General features: G+C 47.8%; 1 pseudogene; it reads right to left on the minus strand.

Moving 5' to 3' along the window:
* Nucleotides 1-8,707: 8,707 nt before the first annotated feature.
* LOC142573456 (U2 spliceosomal RNA) lies at nucleotides 8,708-8,889 on the minus strand (annotated as a pseudogene).
* Nucleotides 8,890-9,131: the final 242 nt, after the last annotated feature.

The following is a 9,131-nucleotide window of genomic DNA, read 5'->3' on the forward strand; positions in this document are numbered from 1 at the left end:
CGTATACCAGTTGTTCGTGTGGTCCATGCCGCAGGGCTGATAGCAAAGACTGCAGTGCTGCCTTCGAGTCACTGAATATTGACCATCTTCGAGGTTGTTCTTGGCTGACGAGACGAAGTGCAGCCCGAGCAGCTGCAAGCTCCGCAGCCATCGGTGTAGTTGTGTGGCATGTCTTGAAACTGATGGTGGTGGCTTTCGCTGGGGAAACTACGGCTCAAGTGGAACACTGGAGAGTTGCCAATCCATCAGTATAAGTATGTACGTGTTCCTCGTACCTCTCGTGCAAAACGAGCAGAGTTAGTTGTTTAAGAGCAGGTGATGACAGCTCAGATTTTTTTTCTGGTTCCTGGTATGGTGAGGTGCACTGTAGGTCGAGCCAAACACTATGGAGGAATCGATGGCTTAGTTGTGGGGGTGAAGCCTGATGGAAGGCAGGTGTAATGATCCGAAAGCATTGTACAAAATGATGCCTGCGGCCTTTCTTACGGTAGTGTTGTCAGATGGTGGGAACGGGCACGGGCAACGCGCCTAATGTGTCCTCTCAACACTTCCACCACAATGTGTGTTTGTATGGGTTGGTGCCGGGTGATTGCAATAGTCGCTGCTGTCGATGTGCATTTTGGCAAACCAAGACAAACCCTGAGAGCCCGAGCTTGAATAGCCTGTAGAGCGCGAACATTTGTCTGGCAAGTGTTGGTCAGTACGGGCAAACTGTATCTCAAGAATACCCATAAAAAGAGCCCTGTACAATTCCAACATGGCATGCACTGACGTTCCCCAAGTATTTCCGCACAGAAACTTGGGCGTCTGACAGGTGTGGAATTCCTGTCAGACGCTATTTCAAGTAGGTCACGTGTGGGCTGCATGAGAGATCTCTTTCAATGATCTTTCCAAAAAATTTGTGAGTCTTCTCGTAAGAAATAATCTGGCCATTTATTGAGATGGCGTAGGGTGCCATTGGTTTGCGAGGGAAAGCCATCAGTGCAAATTTTTCTGACGAAATTTCAAGACCTTGGTTGCGGAGGCTGTCAGAGTAGCAGCTATTTGAAGTCTTGCACGCATCTGAGGACGTGTCACCCCTGAAGTCCATATACATATGTCGTCTACCTACATTGATATCACCCGCCGTGGTTGCTCAGTGGCTATGCTGTTGGGCTGCTGAGCACGAGGTCGCGCGATCGAATCCCGGCCACGGCGGCCGCATTTCGATGGGGGCGAAATGCGAAAACACCCGTGTGCTTAGATTTAGGTGCACGTTAAAGAACCCCAGGTGGTCAAAATTTCCGGAGTCGTCCACTACGGTGAGCCTCATAATCAAAGTGGTTTTGGCACGTAAAACTCCAAATATTATTATTATTACATTGATATCTTGATCGCTGCTGGCAGATGATAACGAGACCAGTGAGTGTGAGGTTAAATAGGGTAGGGCTTAGTACAGCGCCTTTTGCGCCTACACCGCCTTTTGATAATCTTTTGCGTGACTTTTGATGCTGGACATACGTAGCGAGATCAACAACACTGTCTACTGATGAGCGATCTCGGCGAAAACCAGCCATGCAATTTGGTAACAGGTTGTAGCGTTCCAGGTACCACTCCAAGCGGCCAAGGATCACCTTTTCCATTATCTTTCCCACACAGCTAGCGAGCGCTATTGGGCAGTATGGGGTGAGTTTAAATGGGGCTTGCCTTGCTTCAGGAGAGGGACCAAGCGGCTTGTCTTCCATTCTTCGGCTATGACGCCATCTTGCTAAGATACGTTGTACAGATGTAACAGTTCTCTCCGTGCGCATCACTCAGGTTGTTCAAGGCGCTGTAGGATATTCCATCTGGTCCCGGGGATGAAGAACGCCTGCATAGAGCAAGAGCCGCTTCTAGTTCCTCCATTATGAAAGGGAGATCCATGCTGCCGTCACGTGAAACAGGGATGTGACTGGGGGCTGGAAAGCCTGGACCGGTTGCTTGGCCAGCGATGCTTGCAAAAAGCCCCGTTTCTCCTCTGTCGTGACTTCACGGTGTCACGTGGTATTGAAGGCGACACCGGCGCGCCTGGGGAGCTGGGTTGAGCCCTAGTAATATGCTTCGCATAAAACTCTTCGGCAACATCAGCATCCAGTCGCCTCTGGAAGAGCGCCAGTGCTTTGAATGGGAAGCGTTGTTCAGGGGGGGAACGCAGACCACTTATGGTTCTCCAGATGTGGGAAAGTGGCTTTCGGGGCTCTAGTGACTCGCAAAACATTGTCCAACGTCGAGATACAACCTATGCATGCGATGTTGAATTTTCTTTTGTAGTCGTCTGGCTGTCCTAAGGTCTTCGACGGATTTTGTACGCCAGTAACGCTGCTCCGCACGACGACGGAGCGCACGAAGACGCTCCAACTCTATATCAAGTTCCGTGTGCTTCGACGAAACCGATACCGTGCGCATGGCGTCTCGTCATCATCGTCATCATCATCAGCCTGGTTACGCCCACTGCAGGGCAAAGGCATCTCCCATACTTCTCCAACCACCCCGGTCATGTACTAATTGTGGCCATGCCGTCCCTGCAAACTTCTTAATCTCATCCGCCCACCTAACTTTCTGCCGCCCCCTACTACGCTTCCCTTCCCTTGGGATCCAGTCCGTAACCCTTAATGACCATCGGTTATCTTCCCTCCTCATTACATGTCCTGCCCATGCCCATTTCTTTTTCTTGATTTCAACTAAGATGTCATTAACTCGCGTTTGTTCCCTCACCCAATCTGCTCTTTTCTTATCCCTTAACGTTACACCTATCATTCTTCTTTCCATAGCTCGTTGTGTCGTCCTCAATTTGAGTAGAACCCTTTTAGTAAGCCTCCAGGTTTCTGCCCCGTAGGTGAGTACTGGTAAGACACAGCTATTATATACTTTTCTCTTGAGGGATAATGGCAACCTGCTGTTCATGATTTGGGAATGCCTGCCAAACGCACCCCAGCCCATTCTTATTCTTCTGATTATTTGCGTCTCATGATCCGGATCCGCCGTCACTACCGACCCTAAGTAGATGTATTCCCTTACGACTTCCAGTGCCTCGCTGCCTATTGTAAATTGCTGTTCTCTCCCGAGACTGTTAAGCATTATTTTAGTTTTCTGCAGATTAATTTTTAGACCCACTCTTCTGCTTTGCCTCTCCAGGTCAGTGAGCATGCATTGCAATTGGTCCCCTGAGTTACTAAGCAAGGCAATATCATCAGCGAATCGCAATTTATAAGGTATTCTCCATTAACTTTTATCCCCAATTCTTCCCAATCCAGGTCTCTGAATACCTCCTGTAAACACGCTGTCAATGGCATTGGAGATATCGTATCTCCCTGCCTGACGCCTTTCTTTATTGGGATTTTGTTGCTTGCTTTATGGAGGACTACGGTGGCTGTGGAGCCGCTATAGATACCTTCCAGTATTTTACATATGGCTCATCTACACCCTGATTCCGTAATGCCTCCATGACTGCTGAGGTTTCGACTGAATCAAACGCTTTCTCGTAATCAATGAAAGCTATATATAAGGGTTGGTTATATTCTGCGCATTTCTCTATCACTTGATTGATAGTGTGAATATGGTCTATTGTTGAGTAGCCTTTACGGTATCCTGCCTGGTCCTTTGGTTGACAGAAGTCTAAGGTGTTCCTGATTCTATTTCCAATTACCTTAGTAAATACTAAGGCGTCTCGCACTGCAGACTTGATTGTTTCCTCTAATCGAGAGGACAAGCCCTCCCGACAAGCATCTTCCATGGTGGAAGTAAAATTAGTCGAGCCAGTCAATCGGATGGTGTTCCGTGGGAAGGACCTGGACATCCCTTTGATGACAAGGTACATGGGAATGTGATCACTTCGGTGTGTCTCGGTATCCGAAAACCATTTAACACATCTTGTGAAAGAGCTGGAGACGAAAGATAGTTCAAGACCGCAGAAGACCAGTGAATCTAGAGCTGATAAAGTTTTTCACTCACTCACTCAAGACAGCTGCCATAATTCACACCTCGTATAAACGTTGGGCTGCCGTCATTCAGGAGTGAAAAGCCGTGGTTACATGCGAAGCTTGCAAGTCTTTGCCCTTTTGCATTTGTCCTTGTGCTTCCCCATGCCATATGGTGCGCATTAAAATCTCCGATAATGAGATATGGAGCCCGGCACGCCGACAAGATGCTCGTTAATCTTTTGGGATCAAAATTACTTGAAGGCGATATATAAACGCCTAAAAGTGGAAACATAAGTTTGCCCTTTTTAATTGTGAGGCAAACATATTGCTTCTTATCATCAGGCGGAATCGGCTGGCAAACATAGGTCAGTTCTCGACGAATAAAAATGATGACTTTGCTGCATGCCTCAGTTGTTGCGGACATAACAGCTTCGTATCCCGATAATCTGACTGGTTTTGACACGTTACGCTCACATATGACAATTATTGGGAACAAACTATAATATATATATATATATATACTGACGAAAGTCTGAAATGGTCCTCTTGTGTTCCACTGCATTATTGACTGTGCCTTGACTTCTTCTGGAAAGGATGGGCGATGGTTGGCCATGTCTCTATTCGAGAGACTCAAGCACTGGGCTTAAGGCGTCCAGTACTTTCAGTGCGATTCGAGCAGACGTTGTTCCAAGGTTCGACAGGATCACTGGAATGGCATCTATGAGGGGACGCAGCATCAAAATGACTTATCGATCTGCTTCGGGCGTGTCATCAGCGGCAACAGTAGGCTCCCGAGCGGCCTTGAAAATCTGTGGTTCTGTCGGAAGTTGCTGATTCTTCCCGAGAAAGATTGTTTTCATCTGGCTTTCTTGTGCTGTGCAGCCCCTGTTTGGCCTGATTAGAGAATGTCGGCGCTAACAGGAAGGATCCCTCTCCTTTCGTGCAGCTGCCTTTTTTGAGGAGATGCGGTGACGCCGACGCCGGATCGTTTCAGCAGCCTTCTTGTGAGTCGAATAGTCTCGAACCATTTGCTTGAGAAAAGCGACCTCTTTCTTGATGCGAGGGCAGTCCCTAGACGAGGCAGCATGGCAACCATTACAGTGCCGCGCTTTAGGACAGTAGCCCGGCACGTGCCCTCCGTGTGAGGTACAGCACACCAGGGACACAGTAACGAGTTTGCACAGACCCCCTTGACATGTCCAAGCCTAAAGCACTGATGACATTGAATACGCTTTTGTACGAAGGGCCGAACAGGGTGTCGGAAGTGACCAACTTTGACGAGAGATGGTAGGCAGTCTCCTTTGGAAATCACTTTGACGCAGCGCGAAGTTCCAAGGCGACTCACACGCGTGATGACAACATCCTCACTCGCTGGTTTGACGAGGATGGGCAAGTTGGCGTTGGTAATGCTGACATCGATGTCATAAATTAGACGTGCTGTGGATGCATCATCAATCGGGATATCGGAACGCACTTTGATGCGCCCTTTGATTGAAGTGTTTGTTGAACGTGTACGAATTTTTGCACTCGTGTATGGCGGTGACGTGTATCCTCTTCTCCAAATAGACAACGCCCTCGAGTAGGCTCAAAGTACTTATTTCTTTTCTTCCGTGTACTCGCACTCGAGCTATCGGGTATTCCTAATCATAGATTCTTATCGCCCAAAGGCAGCGTTTGACGCTCCTAGTGGCTTGCATGAATTTACAGTTTTGGAATTCGGACTTTGCAATGCGCCGGCGGAGTTTGAGCGAATGATGGATAGACGCTTACGTGGCGTGGAATGGAAGATACATCTGTGTTATCGGGATGCTGTTGTCGTGTTCTACTCTAATTTCTACACGCATCTAAATCTTCTACTCACGGTTCTCGAATGCCTTACAAACACCTGCTTTATACTTAACCTGAATAAATTTTATATCGAGGCACGCCGGCTCACTACAGGGTCACGTCGTCTCAGAAAATGGAATTCTTTCTGGGACTGAAAATCTCCATGCTGTTAACGAGTTCGCGAAACCATCTACCGTAAAAGAACTTAGGAGCGCTGTGAGTTGGGCTCATATTGTTGCCATTATAGCCTGCTTACACCGTTACTGGCTGGCACTGGCAATCTATCTCACTGGGCACAGTGAGAACAGGTTTCTAATAAGCCTGCGACTGAGCATTTACGGCCATGCACCAGTTGCGTACTTTGCAACCCATGCTACGCAATTAATATTCCGCTGAATCTGCCGAAATACAAACGAAAGCTGGCGGTGTCGGTCTTCGTGCAGTTCTCTCGCAATACAAGCCAGACTTCCGGGAATATGTTGGTGCCTAGGCGAGCACCTCCGTCACCAAGGCGAAAGCTAATTACTTGGTCACCGAAAACTGCGCCTCGCAATTGCGTGGACGTTAGGTGTATCTTGTCATTATTTGTACCCCAAGACTTTCGACATGGTGGAATACCATCGCGCACTCTGTTGGTTGGCTTCCCTCAAGAATGCCTCTGGTTCCTTGGTCGTTGGATTCTCTTTTTCACAAAATTTCGACATTCGCGTCGTTTATCTAATCGGGTGCCATGATTGTGACACTGGTGCGCTCTCTCGATCACCCGCGAAGTCCAACAACGAATTCACCTTCCACCACCTCTCCCCATCACAGACTTGTATTTAGCGCAAGAAACCCCTGGGTCACATCCTCGGTGGAAGTTCTCTCATCCCTTTCAACTACTGCATACCCCAACGCACTTCCCCGCAAAGGTATGCATTTCACGCTGCAGCTTACTTTCTTTATTTATTTTAGTTGTTTAAGAGTTTATCAGAAAGCTGCTGCTCATGACCAGGTACTACCAACCGTGTATGTGTACGTGCATAATTGCATATTTCTTGGATAGGCCTTAATCCTGCAGTAGAACGATTTCGGCTGAATAATAATTATATTTTAAAATAAATTACTATTTTTATAATTGTCATATGCACACGAAGAGTTCCTTGTATAATCGCAGCAAAATAAACGCAGTCATTTCAAATTTCATGTGCTGGATTAGTAAAAATTACCTGGGGTCTCGCAACACCGAACAAACCTTCGTTTTTTGTGCATATAAAACATCAAACGCCCCGCATTTATTTGCAAATACGTTGCAGGCAAGTCGACGCACCTTCACGCTCTGCGAAATTGGCTCTGCCCACTGTGGTTGCTTAGCGGCTATGGTCTTGGGCCGCTAAGCACGAGGTCGCGCGATCGGATCCCGGCCGCGGTGGCCGCTTTTCTATTGGGGCAGGATGCGAAAACACCCGTGTACTTAGATTTAGGTGCACGTTAAGGAGCCCCAGGTGGTGCAACTCTCCGGTGTCCCGGAGATTTGCACCACAGATTTGCCAGAGTTGTCCCGGAGATTTGCACAGCGTGCATAATAATCAGAAAGTGATTTTGGCACGTAAAACCCCATGATTTATTAAAATTGGCTCTGCAACGGAGCCAGGTTGCCATTCCTCCAAGCTTAGTGGCATGAGCGTTCTGCAGTCTAGCACCAGCCTTGCTGCTCAACAGCTGTGCGCGTACCATTTCCTGGTCCGTGCAGTGGTCCGAACGGCACAGACAGTACACTTCATGTTAAAAGCGCTCACGTCTTCCTTTTTGAGCGGCGTCGAGTTGGACACCTGCAGCTTCAGTAGTGGCATTCCTTGTGCGGCAAGAATTGAGAGACGTGTAATGGCTTCCAGAGCGCTGTTTGTGCAGCTGCGTAGCAGGGCCTTTGCGGGCTATGTCCCACGAGGCTGTCGCTACATCGTAATGTTAGAACACCGTCAGAGGAGCTGCCGAGCGAAGCTAAACCTTGGTACCACCTTAGATGCTTAGCCGTTCTGGAGAACCTACCAAAGTTTACCTAAGCCTTATGGCGAAGTTGAAATTAAGAACGAGGTGATGGTCTGGGGGTCTACAACATCGAGACGATGGCAACGACGGCTCTCATCTTCACTGCAACAGAGAGAACAATTCGACTGCTGCAAATTCCATTTCAAAATTATTATTGTTATGGTTATATAATATATCCTAACTATGATCCGACCAGAATAACTTAGCGGACAACTAAATAACTGCGTATGGAAGTCGAAAAATTGTTGTTAACCCTGCACCTCGGTTGCTTTGTGAAAGCAGTTGAGGTTTAAGAATGATTCTATTATCGGTGAATTAAACACACGAAAAAATCGCAAACATTTCACAGTAGAATGCGCGACACTTTTTTGAGCACTATCCGCGGTTCTTCTGAAAGAAACTGACTCCCCGGCACGTTTGCGACAAATTTCTCTTCTGCTCATGCTCTCTGAAATGCAACTAGAGGAAAAGCGCTTGCAGAGCCACATGCTGAATGTCGCCCAGGCTGATGCCGAAAGATTGCCGGCCAAGACTGCTAGGCCAGCCTCACCTATAGCGCATTATCAGTGCTACTAATATTTAGTGGCTAGGACACTTCAGGGATTACGATGCATAGGGGCTGTATTAAAAAGAAAGGGACGACCAAGTGTCGACAGCAAAAAAGGCCAGGTCAGTGTACATAGTTGTTAAAAGAATGCAATGGATACGTGTTTATATTAGCCCTCTATAGTGTGTGTTTCTGTCTCTTCTTTCTGTTCATTATTCCCTCTTTCTATATCTCATGGGACAATTTTGCCGCATGAAGTACGTTTCGAAATAGTTACAAGAATCTTTTCCTTATTTAGCGTTGACACTTCGTTGACCTATCACAGCGAAACTGTATATGGCTAGTTTCCAGCAGATCCCGTAGAGCAAGAACATGGGCCGATCCCGAAGATGGTGAGATACGGGGCCGGCCCGCGACGGAGGTGAAGGAGACTTCAAGCCCTCCGCCAAGCTGTAAAAAATAAGTTTAGTATCTTGGATCCATATACAACCCGTATCACATATTAAGCTATGAACAGACACTATACTTTCGGCCGTGTCGGCCATGTCTACGTTCGCACCAGCCTCTCTTTGTCGGCGTTCCAACCACTTGCCATATCTCCATTCCTTATTTTCCCCTCTGCCGTGGTCGCGGTCCCGTCGAAACGTCACGCGTGCCTAGTTCCCTCCGGCTCCTCGGGCAAACTACCTTGTTGCCCACGCGAATGTATATGTAAATATAACCAAAGGCGGAAGTTTGTGGGGAGCCAATTTGGTGCGGCCTGTGTTGTGCGACCGCTTGTGGTGTTCGAC

This window comes from Dermacentor variabilis, chromosome 2 (genome assembly GCF_050947875.1).
Source record: "Dermacentor variabilis isolate Ectoservices chromosome 2, ASM5094787v1, whole genome shotgun sequence".
Classification (NCBI taxonomy): domain Eukaryota; kingdom Metazoa; phylum Arthropoda; class Arachnida; order Ixodida; family Ixodidae; genus Dermacentor; species Dermacentor variabilis.